This window comes from Dermacentor andersoni, chromosome 5 (assembly GCF_023375885.2).
Source record: "Dermacentor andersoni chromosome 5, qqDerAnde1_hic_scaffold, whole genome shotgun sequence".
In the NCBI taxonomy this organism is placed as follows: Eukaryota; Metazoa; Arthropoda; class Arachnida; order Ixodida; family Ixodidae; genus Dermacentor; species Dermacentor andersoni.
Window position 1 is genome coordinate 127,879,711 of NC_092818.1, and position 17,808 is coordinate 127,897,518.

Genomic DNA, 17,808 nt, shown 5'->3' on the forward strand with positions numbered 1-17,808 from the left:
CAGCGCAAAGGTCAGTGTTCGAAGCTCGACCCTGAGAGTAGAATGCACAGGGGGGGGGGGGGGGGGGGGGAATGAGCAGGAGGATAGGTATTCTGATCTAGAGGTGCGGAGATCTCAAATACGCACGTTATCAAAGTCTTGTAGACTCTGGTCGGCTCAAACAAGCACATTATGGAAAATAAAAAAAAAAACGTAGAGTGCCACAGAAGATAGCCTTGGTGCTCACTATAACAGCGATGGCTGTCCGACAACGACGACGATAACGCTGATAACGACGGCATGATAACGAAGACAGATCAGACGATGGCGCACACATGGCGGACTAAGGACCGAACCGTGGGGGGAAAATGTGCACTTTTTTGTTGTAACAACGTATCGTTAAAAGTTAATTTGATGTTTAAAAGATAGCACTTGTGACAGAGGTCATGACCTTACGTTGTGTACCCTCGAGAGAGTTGCATAAAACTTATGCTCATAACTAGATTGGTTCGAAGCGAAATCTAAGACAAGTAAGCCGATGGAGTTTCGAACCTGTTCGACGCGAAATATATATATATATATATATATATATATATATATATAACAGCCTCGCTCCTATCGGCTCACGTAAGCTTGTCTGAGACAGTTATTGCCGCGCACTGTGCTCTCTTTTTCTCCACGCCACAGCGCGTGCCTACTGAAGTACTCAAGCTCGGTTCGCAGTTAGCAAACGATAGCAAAAATGACATGGCAAATGCGAACACGCAGCGAAAAAGACAACCCGGCGGAAGCACGGAAGGAAGGCCACCAGCAAACAAATCCCTTGAGCCCAATTTCAGTAACTTTGCGGCAGCAGGGCAACCTAAGTAACTTTTCAACAAACCTGAAAATAAACAAGAGAGAGAGACAGGGAGGGCGGTCCGAAAAGGAGGACAGGTTTTGCGATTAGCGGTGGCAACAGCCCGAGACGTCGGCACATACGGGACCAGTTGAAGCACTTGGGGAAGTATGACAGGCCTCTAGTTACAAAAAGGAAAGCAACAGGGACGAGGCATTCTTTTTTTCGGGGCAACAACCTCCCGAAACCGAGAGGAAAAGTGCGAACACTAACTAAAACCAATTCGCAAAAACACGGCAGGTGGTTGATAATGCAGTCTTTGTAACAATGGCTTGAAAACAAAGCTAAACGATGCAATCGGCCTCTCTCCTGTCAACGCTTGCAATTCTCTCATTCCTCTAAACGCCGTGTGTACATAATCCGAACTAAAAACAAAACGACAACATTGTCGTCGACGGCCAGTTGGAAAACGGGCCAATGAATGTACACACAAAAGGTGCCAGTGTGTTCCATAGAAACTGCGGTAACCTGCGCAGAAATTTACTGCGCGAACTTCCAACGGGATAAGAGCGGGTCGTCGTGGACAAAGCTCAACTCGGCATCCGGCTCACTCTCCGCTGTCTCTCAATGCCAACAAATAGGTGCGTACCGTTATACGCCATCAAAAATACACCCACAGCACTGACCACGTCAAGGACACTGCCCATAGGGACGATTTTAAATTAAATGGATGATCTCAAGTCGTGTAACTCGTCGACTAAGATGAGAGCGGCGACAATTGTTCCGCAAAAGCACATTTTTCGTCGAAAGTTCCGGTCTCATTGAACATCGCGCGAGACATGACATGAGAAGAACTTTATTTGAGTCCTGAGGGACTGAGATCTTGGGGAGCTAAAACCAAAGACTCCCGAAGATCAAGTCGGTGGCGCCACCCACGATGGGACCGGAAGATGAAGCTCCGCGAGAAGAAAAATTTTTTACAGAGAAAAAAAAAAGAAAAGTCATGTTCCAAACAAGAGCAGGCCGATAGATGCGGCAGCGCTGACAGCTGCCGCTATGGCTTGGCTAAGTTCGAGGATGGCGCAGGTGGCACGCGACCGCGGCGCCATCTCTCGCTGGGCACGGTCCCTCCTCCACCGCTCCAACAGCTGATTGCCGCCTGACGGGACAGTAAACCTGGCGCCCCAATGAACATCAGCACGCGGCGCGAAATAAACAAAAAAGAAGAAAATTACCGCCGGTGACCAATGAGAAGCGCGTGAAAAAGAAATCGACGGCGTCAACACAGACCAACACGAGAAAATAATGCGAGCCAAGTGAAAAAACAAACGCAAGGGCCGGCTTCTACCGTCGCCGAGTCCGCGACGCAACCACGGGTAGACAAAGGGGGTGGGCGCTTGAGAGAGAAGGAAGGGGGGAGCAAACACACTCGCGCAGCGGAGTCTCGAACCAGAAGGCAAGAAGGGCTTGCAGCGCTCCGACGAAGTCTTGCCTGGTGGCCTTTCGCTGCTGCGAGCCATTCTACGTAGAGTTGCGCAAGAGCACGCTCCACGCGAGACCTCTCCCTCCGCTGTCGAGCACGGGCCGCCCACAACCACCGCTCTCCCAGCAACAGAAACGAAGAAAAGACACAATGGCGCGAACGAACGCCGCAAACCACGAGTTGTTTGACAGCGCGCGCTTTATCGCGAGCTACGACTGACGCCAACAGATCGAGAATGTAGACAAAACGATGTGCGAGATACCGTTCATAGTGGTCCTTGACAAGTAATGGGAGCTACGGACCTCACTTTCCGGTCCTTACTCCTTCTTACTGTGGCGTCTGTCCCGATATTACGCAACTATCTATTTGTGCAAAAAGACCCAGTATCAACAATCGTTGGGAGTAAGACGGGGATGCGTTTTCAACCTGGCCGCTCTAATCCCACAGAAGTTCCAAGGGTGCTTTAGTGTTTGAGGACGGCTTCGCTAGCTTCGCCCAAGCTAACCGGAAGGAAGCGAGCTAGGCCTATGCGGACAGCACCCAATCGTCGCGTCGCGCAGCTCTCTGGGCAGATAAACAAACGCTCGCTTCCAGCGGCAGGTTAGTGGCCCTAACCCGACGCAAGCGAACAAAAAACCACTGACGCCTCAGGCTGGGAACAAAAGGAGGCACGAAAAACAAAGCCGGAGTGGGGGTATCGACCCGTCGCCTCAGGCTGAGAACGCTGCACTGGATACGGTCAATCGAAGTCCCACGAGAAAAAAAAAGAGAGAGAGAAAGAATGAAAGACCGAAAAGTTAAGAAATGCAGAAATAATGTAGAAAGTAAAGGAAACTGGGTTCGGAGGGGATCGCCATGACTAAAAACTGCCAGGTCCCCAAAGTAGTGACGAAAAGAAAAACGAGCCGCCTAGTGCCAGGTGGCAAAAAAAGCTGAAAAAAGAGAAACGACCAGAATCGCCGCGATCGCGAGGTTAACTGGGACTGGCTCGAGAAGACGCCGAGACGGCACACCAGGAACTGCCAAAAATAACCGGCCCACACACTCCTCGACCGCCCAAAATGCTGCTCGCTCGCTTGCTTGTGCTCCGTCGGTCCCACCGCAGGGTCCTTCCTCTGTGCGCCAGCGCACGTCAAAACTCGGAGTTCACGCTGAGAGCACGACGACCCGGGCGCCGCAGGCCGCGGGCGGACAACACACACGACCGACCCATCGTCTGGCACAGGAACCGCGCTCAGCTTGGTGCGCCGCTGCGCTCTTCGCGAGCGAAAGCGGCGCAGCCGCCAAACGGGGGCAACACAACGCACCCAGAGACGCGCTAGCCCGCGGGCTGGGTTGTGCCTACGAAACGCCCGTGTGGCGCGAGAAATCCAGCGTCGGCACAGGGGCTCGCTACTCGGTCAGGTCCCAAGCAGCAGCAGCGTTTGACGCGCGACGCCAGCTCCGATGTCCAGCTAGACAGGCAGGGGCACAAGCACTCACCTAGCGTGGCATCCAGAGGGGTCGTAATCCATGGGGGGAGCAGCGTCAGAGAGCACTTTCTTCGCGAGAGGTGGTGTATCCGAGGTGTGCAGCGTGGATGAGCCCGGGTTCGGGCCCCAAGCACTAGGCTACTACAGGTGCGCTGCAGGCAACCCCATTCCAACGGGGCACACACACACACAGCGGCGGCGGCGGCACAGCCAGCGACGGGCGAGCGCGCAGGCGGCGGCAGCGGCGGCAGAGAGAAGCCCGATCGAGTTTAGAGATCGTTCAACTCTTCCCGACAGCCACCGCGCGCCGAGGAAGCCGAGGAGGAGAGAGAACAGGGCGTTGGGGGTGAGAGAGAAGCCCACGACGCCGCGCCGCTGCTGCAGTCAAGCAGGCTAGCCAGCGGCACAAGTAAAAACGCGAAAGGAGGGAGCGGGCGAGGACGCTAGGAGGAGAGAACCCTGCGCAGTCGCACGCGCTCTCCACTTGGGGCACGAAGAACAGCGGGGAGAGAGAGCACGCGAAATCCGACAGCCTGAAAGAGAAAATAAAGAGAGCTCCCACCAAAAGAAGAGATAGAAAGACGGGGGAGAAATGGCCACGCGAGAGCGAGGGAAAGAAAGAATAAAGCAAGGCACCGTGCGCGAGGAAGCAAGCAGTACGGAGCAGGCAGGCAAGCAGCAGCGCCGAAAATGCGAAACGGAGAAGAACGGCTCGTCGAGAGAGGAACACGCCTCGGGACGAAGTATGTGTGCGTGCGTGTGCTCGGCCCGGCCCGTTCGCTGCACACGCGAGCGAGCCATGCGCGGCAGCGGAGCGGGCAATAACGCCTAAATGAGCGGAGAAGTAAGATGGAAAATGGTGGGGGATGAAAAAATGAATAATACAAGAAAAGGGAACCAGGAGAAAAGAATGAAAGGCTCGCAAGCACGCGCGAATGCCTGAGGAGAACGAAGTCAAGCCTGTGCGAGCGCCGTAATATGCCCCTTTCGGGGATCCCGGCGAAACAAGAGGCGACGATGTCCTTGATGCAGGAGTAGTAGTGGACGCCGACGAGGAGCAGCGCTGCTTCCCCTCGTAAAAGAGCAGGAACATGACGGCGCCCATGCATATGAGATGCTGAACACGAGGTCCGCCAGACGCGAGGTCAGGCGGGGGCGCACCGCTCCGAAGAGCATACAAAGCAGCCAATCCGGTGAAAGCGAGAGTGCCAGCGCGCCGGCGGACTTCTAAATTGGGCGTTAACGTTAGCGCCAGTGGGCGATATTCGCTCTGCTTTTCAGCTTTTTCTGTAATCCAGCTTTTCACTGACATTCGGTTCGAGTAAAGGCTAGCTGATTACATACAATACGTCATAAAAATAATAAAAAACAGGAGGGGTGGCGGAAGGGGTCAGAAGAGGTGTCACCAACCTGTACACTGCAGCCACGACCACAGTAAAGTATAAATACGACAGCCCACGAAATTTGCGAGAGGTTGCTAAACGCTTGACGGCAAAACTGTTAAACAGCGCCCGACACACCAGGAGAGTAAATCAGTGTTTAAGAATTCACCCCCGCCCATGCTTCAACCTGCATATGAAATATCAGCCTCTGTTCAACGCTCGATTGTGAAGGCATCCGAGATGGCGCGCGCTGGCACAAAACCTGTCACCGCGCACAATCTCGAAGGCCATAGTCTGCGCCTTATCGAGTGCGCGACACATGAGAGGTGGCGCTTGAGTCTACAACTTGCTATCAGGCCTTCTAAACACACGCGCGCGCTGGGGCATTATGGGCGCGAAACACAGAGACGGAGCTGAACACCACAGTGCGCAGGCTCCCCCCTCCTCCGTATTGAGGATCCCTGCAGCGTTCAATTGCAGTATAGTGACCCTTTAAGCACGGCCATCACTAGGGGCCACGCGTAGGGAAAAAACTTTGCACAATAAAGCGACTGGAACGACTAATTCAACTCCTTTTTAACCATTTAATTTCCGCCAATTTCTCAGGGAGCTGACACAATGACTAAAAAGAAGAAACGCCACTTGACAAGGCATTCGGAAAGATAGAAAGACAATCATAATGACGTGAATAATTAACGAACCCACTAAACCCACGAGACGGTACAAAAGCCGCTGGAGGCTCACACAATTTTCAGCCACCACATCCAGGAAGCTCGACCAGCCGGGAGCGGGCGGAGCATGCGCTATTTCGTGTAGCACTTACTTTACGCCAGAGCGTCGACGAATTATTCTCACTCAGCGTAAACCAAGGTGAGCGCGCGACGCGCAAGTTTCAAGCGGACAAAAGTTTCATCAGCCTTGGCGGCAGGAACTGCCCTCGCACAAACAGCAGTATGTCCCCAAACCGTCTTGTCAGCGTTGAAGACACATTGAGGAAAATATTAAATGAAGCCAGACCGCATGCCAGAATAATGCTTGTCCAATAGCACAATATGAAAAACGGCCGCCACTCTTCCGGCGAGCGGAGACCGGAATGCCAGGGAAAACGCAGAAGAGAATAAAGACGGTTGGCGGCGCCACATTCAACTACCTGCACCAAGGATGTAATTCTCGACCCCGTCTTACTACGCCATGTTGTCATTTGGTCAGCGCTGATTGGCTCACATGGCAGCTACGCCTTCTCTGATTGGCTCAAACCGCCAACACGGCGGAATTAGCGAGTGTACAGAATAGCACCTCTGTTCTTCCGTACGTCAAGGATATTGGCAGCGCCTGCTAGTAGCTAATAATACTACCAAAAACATGAGAAAAAAATAAGAGCGAGAGAAATGGTGTATGTGTTTGTGAGTGTGGTGTGGGAGCGGGGGGGGGGGGGCTGAACATTAAGGACGGAAGTAAATTCTGTGACGACGCCATGACGTCATATGCGCAAGCACTCAATATTTTCTTTTTGTCACAAGCAAATTCATTCAAGCCAAATAACTGAAGAGAAAATTGATTTACCTTTCAATGTATACTGATTGGGTGTTTCTCTTTACACGGTCCATAACATAAGCATTCCGTTGTTTATTTGTACAGCAAAAACACGGCGCCCGCATGGAAACCATGGATGCACTGGTGATATCTAGGGGGCTAGAGCCGCTATATAAGTTAAACCATCCTATCAAGGGACTATCACAGCAACGAGCACAGTGCGTTAGCATGGTGCAGGGACAAGCAGAGGCCGAAAGAGTTCACGTGGCGTTGCAAACAGTGCCAAAAGAATAATGTTCTCCGGCTGACCTGCATCCGGAAGGATTGTCGCAGCCCTCACCAGCACAAAAGAAAGCACATGACTTTTTCTCTGCAGCTGTGTAAACGGATCGGCGAAATGGAACGCTCGGTAAATGGCTCACGATACGGCGAAGGGCACATATCAGCCAGCAAATGCAAGCCCACGAAATGCTTGCGCACCCGCAGATACGGACGGATGTATTACACAGAAAGAGGCGCTCAAGGCGGCCGCCGTGTATAGAACGAGCGCCGAGCACGGATACTGATGAAACGCTGGCCTTTCCAAAGACGTGTGCGTACGCAACGGTATCCTCGATGTGAAGCGGCGGCCAGGCGATTGCGTAACGTCCACGCCAGACAAGGGTGCACGGTCGTACTAAATATGTATACACGAGAGTGATCATATCTAGGTTTACCGGAATTTCAAAATATCGCCTGTCGCAGATAGCGTAATTCTATTCATTAAGCAGGATTATTCTGGGAGGCCTACATTACTTCCATGAGAAGCCGAAACACGCATTCAACTAATTAAAACATTTTACTAATTAACCTTGTAATGAAATAACCTTGCGGCACTTATTGCAATTTAGAGTTGTAGCCGGTAACCTTGCAAAGCGTATCCACTTGGAATGAATTTCCTCAATGAAAGCAGTGCGGAGATATGCGCCATCAAACTTACAGTAAATATTCACTGTTCCCCTTCTTCAATAAAACGCGTCGCATACTTTGGGAACTACCTCAAAACTGGTAACGCCTGGACTTCATTTCAGTGGACAGATCGTCTTGCAAGTTCACAGGCTACAAGTCGCAAATTGCAATATGTGCCGTAAAGCAATTGCGTTAATTAGTGAATTATTGTTAATTAGTTCGATAAGTGTTTCGATCTTTAGTGCTGGTATTGTTCACCTCTTCGAATAATCCAGCTGAAGGACAGTAATTATGCTACCTTCCACAGGCGGTCTTCGAAAAATTCCGGGAAGCTTAAAGATGATGACCGCGCACACACACACACTATATATATATATATATATATATATATATATATATATATATATATATATATATATATATATATATATATATATGTTTCACTCTATTGGATAACCTGTCGCGCCAAAACATTTGCCTCGTATAAGATCGTAGCGTCTCACAGCGCGAACGGTTTCCATGTTTGTCGTCTCACTTTCGCCGGTAAGACGCATTTTGGCGCCCTTCAACCACGCTTGGGGCTCCACTAGCTATTGGAGGAGGAAACCAGACAGAAACACGCACGTCAGTCTATAAAGTGCTGCTTTGACCTCTCAGAACAATCGTTGCATTTCTCTGGAAGCATTTCTGTTTGGATACCATCACGTAAAATTGAAACGTGCATCCTCTTTGCGGGAGTAAAGATCGAACACGTGATGTATCAGGCAGCAGCCAATATTTCTACGCATGAACTTATCTTTATCGGGGCCCCGGTGAACGTTCATTCATTCATTCATTCATTATTTATTTATTTATTTATTTGTTTTAACGTCCCCGTGCAGCACAAGGGCTATGAGAAATGCCGTAATGGAGGGTGCTCCGGATTACTTTTTCACCACCTGGGGTTCCTTACCGTGCAGCTAAGTACACGAGCGTTCTTTCACTGCGTCCCCGTCGAAATGCGGCCGCCGTCACCAAGAACCGAACCCGCAACCTCGTCTTCAGCAGCTGAATGCAGTAGCCACTGCGTCGCCGTGGCGCAATTACCCCAGCAAAGATGAGCCTCCTTGTCGAAACATTGGCTACAGCCTCATACGTACCTTGTTAGTTGACCACATCAGCTTCTGTCTCCCTGTGAACCTCTGTTTTACGGGACAGAATATCACGCGCAAATACTGGCCAAAAAAGCAAAAAAAGAAAGATGATGTCGGGAAATGCTGTGAAGCTTTTCTGATAAAATAAGTAGAAAAACATAAATACGTTCACTTGAACATGGCTCGAAAAGTTCACGCAGACTCACTCTCGGCGGTGGGAGACGTGCGCAAACAACCCCGACGGCGCGTTCAAGGATGGCCACGGGGCTCCCGAGGACACATACAGATCGAACGCTCACGAAGGCTAAATTGTCGGCCGACTGCAATGCCACCTCCAAAGCCGCTGCTGCCACAACGGCCTCCGCGTCTCGCTAGATAAGGACCCAGCACCTCCAAAAGTCAACGCACTACCATCCCCACCCCAGTGATTTGGGAGTGTCCAGCCCTCTTGAACGCGCCATTCGTCCCTTTGTTCCCGGTTCTTCCAAAGCTGAAAACCAGGCGACCGCACATAGACCTTTGTAAAAACTGCCGACGGCGTACCGTCTACTTGGATTGGTCACAATGCGAGCTTCCCCGTGTTTCGGAACCGTCCAAAGCCCCGCCGCCATCCACACGCGCCACCGCCGCTTCGGCGAAAACGTGTACGGAGGGGCTTTATTATAGGCGGCGGGGTACCAACCAAGGTACTGGGGCTCTTCCTATGCCTCCGAGGTTGTGCGTGGGTTGGTCAAAACTGCGTGTGCGCGCTATCTCGGAGGCCACACTCATCCCGCAGAGTTTCCTACTGAAGTTAGCATAGGGAAGCATGGCGCTGCGATCGTTCAGCTACTACGGCAATGATGGGTAGTTCGCGGATTTGTATGTATAATATTCGTACTTGTGGCTTCAAACGTCCTTGTTCGCTTCATGGCTATTTAACCGCTCTAATAGGCCTGAATTTACAAACAATAATTTTTTTCTTCTAAACGCGCGAAAGCAATATGGGAGCGCAGATAAATAATCATTGCGAACTGTTACATTTATGACGCAATATCACGTTGAATATGACCAATTTGAAAAGTGACACCATTTGAAGCCAGAAGACGATAAGAAAAAGTTTGTCGAAAAATTTATGGTTGGCACCATCTGGTCGGTGCGCACCTGACACGTACGCTGTTGAAACACGCGAAACGCGAGTAATCATCCGATTCATTGTTCGCGTATGGTCATACTGAACTTAAAAAAATTAAGTGCGACAAGTTTCCAGCAGAGACGATCCTTCACGCCGCGTCGTTGAACGCAAGATCCCGCAGCAGCTGGAACTGAGTTCATCTGCATTCCATAGCTCTTACTATTAAACGCCCTGAGAGGCTGCCGCACTCATCATGATTCAGAGCTCTTCAACTGGCCTTACTGCGAAATTCCCGTCAGTACAGGCTCTATGCTTCAGAATGAAGACACAGTGAACATCGAAAAGCGTGTGGGGGGCATGGGTCACCTATGGACAACAAATCAACTATAAGGCGCCAATAACTTTTCCAACAAAGCATCGATAAAATGATATAAGCGATTTCAGCCTCTCTTCATCTCCCCTCTTTCTCTCTCTCACTTGGGTTTTGTGATTTCACGCACTTAGCAGGCAATATGCGACGACACGGCGAAGTTTCGTGTCGTCGCTGCACGATGGGGCGTTAGTCAACTAACCTACGCAAATTGCGCAGATTTATACTCCGAGGATGTTAGGGTTTGAAGCGTGATGTTAGGAAAAGGCCCGGACCCTGACCCACAATGACAGCGACCGCGAGGCGACATGTGCAGCCGAGGAGGCGCTGGAATGGAAATTTAGACCGTGTCAAGAGGCAACCCAGATGATGAAAGCGCCCATCCAACTCAGTCCCCGCACACAACCAAGAAGAACAAGAGTGCACAACCTTGCCCCGTATTTTTTAGGCGCCTGGAGGTGCTGCCACGAATCATACGGAGCTGTGCGGCCGTGAAATTGGCGCAACCGCTACCGCGTGGCCTTCAGCTTTAATTTCGGCAACGCCAGGAGCCCCCTCTCCGAAAGCAAATGAAGTATAAGCCGTAGGATGGGGGGGGGCGAAAAGGGGAGGAGGCAGAGGGGTGGGTGCGAAACATCTTGAGCTAGACACGCGAGTAGCAGCGACGAGGCGCGAGCCCTCAGCCGCCCCAGAGCGCAGGAGCCGCGGCGCGCGTCCTTCATATCACCGCCGCTGCCAGGCGCTCCATCTCGCGGCGGCCTATCGCCCATTACACGAACAACCGCGGAACGCCAGACGCAGGGGCGACAAGCGCGTGCGACGCCCGTGCGACTGACAACGAAAGCACAGGGGAGAAAAGACTGAGAAAAAGATTAAAATGTCGAATACCAAACAACCATCTACAACAGCACGCGCGAACAAAATAAAAGGGAGGGGGGTTCCCCTTCTCGGCCCAGCCACCCCTATGAAGACGAGTGTCCTTCGCCCGGAAAGAAGCTGCCACGCACTGTCCCGCAGGAGCGGCAGGGTGCGGCAGGGCGAAAAGTCTTTCACGCGCACTACGGCTCGGCCGAAAGAGCCGTTCCTCGACGCCGCAGCCGGCGGCATCGTGGCGGCATGCACCACGGAGGAGCTGCACGCCACCGCCGCCCCCGAAGAGGCGGCAGGCAGCGCGGCGGCGTCGACGAAAATAGCGTTCGCCGCACCCGCGTCCTGCAGACAGGCATAGAAGGCAGGCCGCCTGCTTGGCTCGAAGGGGACATAATGGACGCCCGTGCAGCATGGAAGAGAGGGGAGGGGGGGGGACAGGCGGAGCCCACTCGACGCACACAAGCCGCGGCCAGGGCGCTCGACAACGCTTGCGCCTGTCAGGAGCGAGAACGCGAGTGAAACCAAGTAGTGCAACGCTTGCTCGTACTACCACACGCCGTTGCTAGAAAGAGGCTGGGACGACGTCGACGCGATCACACGCGCTCGCACATCCACCGTTCGCAATGTTTGTTCTGTAGACCTGGAGCAGAGGACGCGTCTTCATCCTCCGCTGAACGCCGCGGCGCTTGGACAGCCGAGGTACCAGCTACAGCGGCACCGCTATCGCAGAGCGCAACGGGTGGCCCATATGGTCTTCGTCGAGATTCGCGCACGATTAGAGAAGATAGCGAGAAGACGCGGCACAAGGCGAAGCAAACACTGCGCCGAGCGTGTCTCGTCTTGTCATTCTTATACGGATGTCTTATTGCCCTCGTTAATTGCGTACTGTTAGCAGCATGCTACAATCGATATTACATTCGACGAAGCAACTCAAGAAAAAGAGAGATAGAGAGGGCAAAGACTGGCCATTCTACCCTGTCACTGACAGTAGATATAAAGCACGACACTGCAATGTGGGCAAAGAATGGAAGGAAACGAGGATATCTAACGAGGATATCTATTTGGTCGGGTAAGTTCATTACCCGAGACTCCAACAATTATGTCAGCGAAGGAAAGAATTGGGCGATTACATTACACTGTGTTGTAAGTACACGATTACGCATTGTAAACTTTTTTCATATTCTACGATAAGGAAAATTACAATGACAATCGCTGACCTCCGCTCGCATCCTGTACAATACTTACCCATTTAAAGGGTCGAGATTAGTATCCCAACACAGATCACTGTACAAAGCAGATTTAACCGCGTTCAAATTTCAGCTCCGATTCACCAAGGCTTCGTTATAAACCAGTACTCAAAACTACTATAACGAGAAGAAAATGACCTGTTAATCTCTAATGGTCAGTTTAATATAACATGCTTCTGGTTGCTACCCGTCGAAATCACCGTGCTTTTTCTTTCTTTCTTTCTTTCTTTTTTCTTCCCTTTGTCGCTAAAACTGTGGTTCTCGATACCCGACCGAAGTAAAAAGCCACGCCGGAAGCTACTACAACATGACGCGACCTTTAAGCCATCCGAACGGTGCGGTCTCAGCTGCGGTACGCAGCCGCCTTGCCACAACGACAAAGACTGCGCAAAACGTCCACTTTCACCGGTGATCTTCTGAGGGAACCAAGAACACCCGGCGTCGTGGCCCTCCTTTAGAGCCCACTCTAGGCCCACTCCCACATTCAACCGGCCGAAGGAGATTCCGTGCACATGCAACGACAGTGCACAGCGGTGGGTCAGTTCGGCAGCGCGGTCATAAAAGAGAAAGAAAATGAAAGAAGGAAGGAATAAGACGAGGAGAGAGCCCAGAAAAGCAGGCATCAGCAGCGGCAGAGCAATGTAGAGAGAGGGGGGGAAAAAAGCGGCGAGTTGGGGTGGAGAAGTGCAAGGGAGCACTCCCCTCCTCGCAGAGCTTGTTTCGGCGCCAGCTCTGGAGAAGAAACCGGGCGCGCGCGCTCGAGCACGCGGCGAGGAAGGAGAAATATAATTAAAGAGATGCGCCCGCCGGGTGAGTGACCGCCGCTGGCTTCGGCAGTCTCAGCGCTCCTGCAAGCAAGCAGCCCCGTAAACGGCGGCGGCGGCAGTCCACTCTGCGCCGCGCGAGCACGCGGCCATATAGACACACACACACACAACAGGCCAAAGATAAATGACATTGGGGGCCTCGGCGGCCGAGCTTACGCGCCTTCTTCGTGGGCGCGCAACACAGCACCTCTGCGGCAGATGGGCCGAAAGGGGGCACGGGGAGGCGAGGTAGTTGTAGTGGAGTGCTCTTAGCGCCGCTGTTAAACTCTACTGCCTCGACTCCGGCCGCCCATATCCCGGTCGCGCACACAGTGCCGCCGCTCAACCTCCGGTAGAGTGCACACCCTGCGAGGCTGCAGCGACGACCCTGGCTGCATTACGAATTCCCAAGGAAGGCACCTGCCCATAACACAGCAGCGACGGGGTAGTGCTCGGTGCCCACCTCTGTTAATATAGTCGCTTCTTGCGTGCGCCGCTGTAGAGGACGAATAGACGCCGAAACAGAAAAGACGTGGACGAACTTGCTAGGGGGTCCTGCACCTTTCGTCATGAGTTCCTTGTTCGAAGAAGCATTGCTTGATTCGGCGCGGTAAACGACGGTGACACAAAATGGAAGGGCACAGGTCGAGCGCTGTCTAATTGAAGTTTATTAAGAAAGAAACGTAAAACAATAAAGACCGCACCATCTGCGTGGGCGCCTATATAGTGACGATGCGTTACCAGCTAGGCAGCCCAGGGAGCTTACTCTACTGTATCCCGAGACATTGCCGTATTCATCTTACACTATCAGAGCAGTAGGCTGTTTAGGGTGCGCTGTACTCGAACCTGTGTAGGCCTTTCTAGCCAAAGTGTGCCCGCACGCACACACACATACACGCACGTAAGTCATTATTACTTCACCGCCACCTAGGCGACGCGCAGGGTTTGATGTCACACGTCGACAATGAGACGGTCAGCAAGCCAAGAACAGCCGCGGATCGCCCCGCCGTAAAGCAGCAGGCAGCCATCCGCATGCACCGCTTGGACGTACGAAACATCAAAACCATTTTTGGACCTTTCTTGCTTAGCACGACGGGCACACTACTGTACTTCAAAGACGCACTTCCAAAACATGAAGCATCTACTATTTGGTGAAACAGCCCGGACGCCTCTTACACGCATACGAATACACGCATAAGATATCTTTAGTTTCGTCAGTCCGTCTTCGCTCTCTTTTCCTTGCTTTCTTTCTTTCGCCCCCCGTGTTAACGCAACACCTTTTGCAGTTCTAAACGCTGCTACCGCCGCATTTCTCTAGCGTTAACAGTTCGCTAATGGTAAACTTACCGCAAGCGTGACGCGGCGCGAGCGTGCACTGTAGGACAGGTTAATTTCGAAACGCCACAGCGACGTACCGAGAAGCGCAGCTGTACGCAATGGGGCCCATTGCAATACGACTACCGAGTGAAGTTCTTTCCACGCTTCAGCCATTACGCCGCACGTGGCGCGAAAGACAAGCGAAAACGTTCGAGAATGCCTGTAAGGCTTTGTTAACCTTCTCGCTTGACCTAGCCAAGCTCACCCTTGTCTTGCTTCGAGTGTTGGCCAAGCCTTGTCTACAGAAATACCTAACGTATAGCTAAGACGACCATAGCATCCCATGGTAGGTGCAGATGCTGTGAGACGACGGCAAGTGGCGTTCACAAGGAATTGAAGACAAAAATGAAAGAAAGAACACTTCTGAGAGAAAAAATAAATAAGACTCCGTAGACAGATTTCCGCGCCGTTGGTGTGTAGTGGCAATGCGCCAGAGGAGGGGAAGCCATGGAAGCCAGCGTCTTCATCGAAATACTATAAGGTGCCATAGACACGGACGAGTGAGAGAGAGAGAGCGTAGACGGTGCAAGTGCTAGTGCCGTCTGCTCTACCATCTTTTCTTCCGGCACTTACACACAAGCTTTTATCCAGAAGATAGAACGAGCCCGAAATAGATAGTACCTTACTAGGATACAATTGGATGTCGCCGTTGGTGTCGCCTCTTCTGTTGTCTTAGTCTGAGCTTCACGCTGTTGGAATGTGGCGCTGTTCACTGTATGGAATTTGACAGACTAGCTCATGAGAACACTTTACAGAACACTAACCGAAAGACACAACTTCATTAAAACGACCCCGAAAGGAGGGCGCTAATGGAGCGGACTCCCAAAGACGCGTTAGAGAAAGCAACAGAAAGCCGTTTCGTCAACCCCCTCCCTTCTCAACACCGGTTGGCTGGATGGTACCACAAAAGCTGGGCGTTCCTCCCGACTTTCTTTCTGTTTTCCTCCGTCGTACGAGACGAAACGAAGGAGAGAGCACGAGTCGCGCCGTCGTACAGAGTGGAACACATTCATAAGGTGCGTCACTCGCTCTGGACGCAGAAAGTCCTCGAAGAGCTAAATCTTCGCTATTACGAAACTTCTGCGCACACGGAGGTTTCGAAGGGGAAAAAACAGACGACAAGCTTTCTTTTTATTTTCTGTTGGAGCCACAGTTATAGGCGCCCATCTCCCTATGCCGAAGGGCAACGCCGACGCATTACCTGAAGGCGCGTTATTACAGTGTTTTAGTTAGGCGTTTTTACGCCCCGCTCAGCAGCTGAGAGGAGCAGAGGCGCGAATGCGCATGCGCCCCCCGCTTAGCCGCAAGCGGGCTAGCGGAGCGACCAACACGGTTCACTTACAAGCTGCCTGAGCGGCGCGTTGGCTAGCATTGGCATCAGAAAGGATTGGATTGGATGCAGAAAGCACGCTCGCTGGCCAAGGAGGAAGGAAAGAAATCTAGGAGGAAGCGTCACGTGATTCTGTTAGCCTCGGTAAGCCAACCTCCTCTGAAGCCGCCCCTCCCGCTCACCGGCGCCTTGTGCGCGGTGTTTTTCGGGTAGGAATAGGCCCACATCATTGCCGGACCATTCGTGTTTGTTTGGTACGTGGCAACGACTTAAGCCCCAACCACTGGCACGCGCCGAAAGCTTCGGCGCGCGCTGGCAAGCGAATGCGTCGCTTCGCTTCGGCTGGAGGTAAAGGGCGCGCAACCACTGGAGAAAAGCTCCGACGCGCGCCGAAGCTCGCTCCTCGGCTGCGGCGCACTGTTGCTGGACTACTCCGTCTTCATCCGTCAAAGTCCGGCCTAAAACAGCTTGCTGTAAACTAAGCTCGAAACAATAAGTTATTGATCTGTATGTGCTTTTAGATATTAAAAACACGTTTGAATAATGAATATACACCTGCCGCAACAGTTTGTTTTTATTTTTGAAGTAACAATAGTGTATAAAATATCGACATCAGCGCTCGCGCGTCGTCTGTCTGCAAGATCGCTTTGCAAACACCTGCACGACGATGCCATATATCAAAAACTGTTGCACCATTTCATTTTTTGGTAGCTTATTGCACAGCCAACTATGTAAGATATAGGCGTGCAATGTGTAACTGAAAAAAATCTGTGTTGGAAATATTGCCACGTAGTAGTGACGGTAAATGAATAGTGCCGGCTCAATCGCAACGATAGCGGCGAGCAATGTCGGCAATCGTAGAAAATCTCATCTGCGGGTCAAGCGCGTCGGTTTGCATACGGCAGTCGTCGAAAGTTACAGCCTATTCGCTGGTGTCCGCGTGCCTTCCAGAAACTACAACACAATTCGTGTCGCGTATGCAATCAGATTAGCAAGGTTCGTCGACAACAGACAGAACCATCGATAACATTCGCGAAACTTCCGATACGTTCAGGTGCATCCTGCACCGAGCGATAACGTTTAACATTTTTTAGCCGGTGAAATACGGTAACCGGATACAGATAAAGCATCCGTGTCAATATAATTATGCTTGTTGGTGCATGAGAGAAACGTGAACAAGTGGGTTCTGAGAAAATCAGCAAAACAGAATTGAAACCCCTGTAGCATTCAAAAAAAAAAAAAAAAAAACTAGAATAGCTAAAATGTATGCAATTCGTATCTTGTCTCCCCCCAATTCTTGATTCTGCCAAATCTAGCCCATGGAGCACCTCTATTATTCTAGGTTGTTTTGACGCATCAACACCCCATCCGGAGGCCTTCACATTGAGTGTATTGCTACAAAACATTTTCACAGTGTATGGGCCATGTTCTATTGTAACTGGTTTCCACATATCAAGTTTGCCTTTCTTTACATTAATCAAATGACATACCGTCAGATAATACAAGCTTGAGAATTAGAGGGTTTTAATAGGAGTCTTTCGTTGCCCTTTGCCAAGTCGTGCTATTGAAGCACTTATTCGAATGTATGGGAGCAGCTCATTTGCATAATATAAGAAATATATAAACAGGTTATTTTCACAATTTATACACTTCGTCACCACAAAAAGAAAAATTGCAGTTTATTGTTTTCAGCCTGCTATGATGTTTTGACTGAGAAAGATATATTCAATTTGTTCTGCGAGGCCCGCAATAATTGCTGTGGCATATTATTTTATTGCACAACACTGCATACAGTAGCCAGCCATTATTAAAACTCAGAAGAAATAAATAGCACAATGCATATGATCAGGCACATAGCATATTATTGCACTTTCTTAATTCATGCCAGAATGACGACCACAGGCGTCCTTCTCCAACAAGGTCAGC

At 51.2% G+C, this 17,808-nt stretch overlaps 1 protein-coding gene across 2 annotated transcripts in view; it reads right to left on the minus strand.

The window, feature by feature from the left end:
* The window catches only part of bbx (bobby sox), a 195,285-nt gene that overhangs the window by 89,173 nt on the left and 88,304 nt on the right, over positions 1–17,808 (minus strand). Inside the window, exon 1 of one of the 2 annotated variants that reach the window (XM_050178538.3) lies at positions 3,783–4,030. The exons of the other annotated variant lie outside the window; for it this stretch is intronic. The gene's annotated coding sequence lies outside the window, so the exon portion shown is untranslated. Of the gene's footprint in view, positions 1–3,782; positions 4,031–17,808 lie in introns of those variants that run through there. 2 annotated transcript variants of the gene reach the window in all.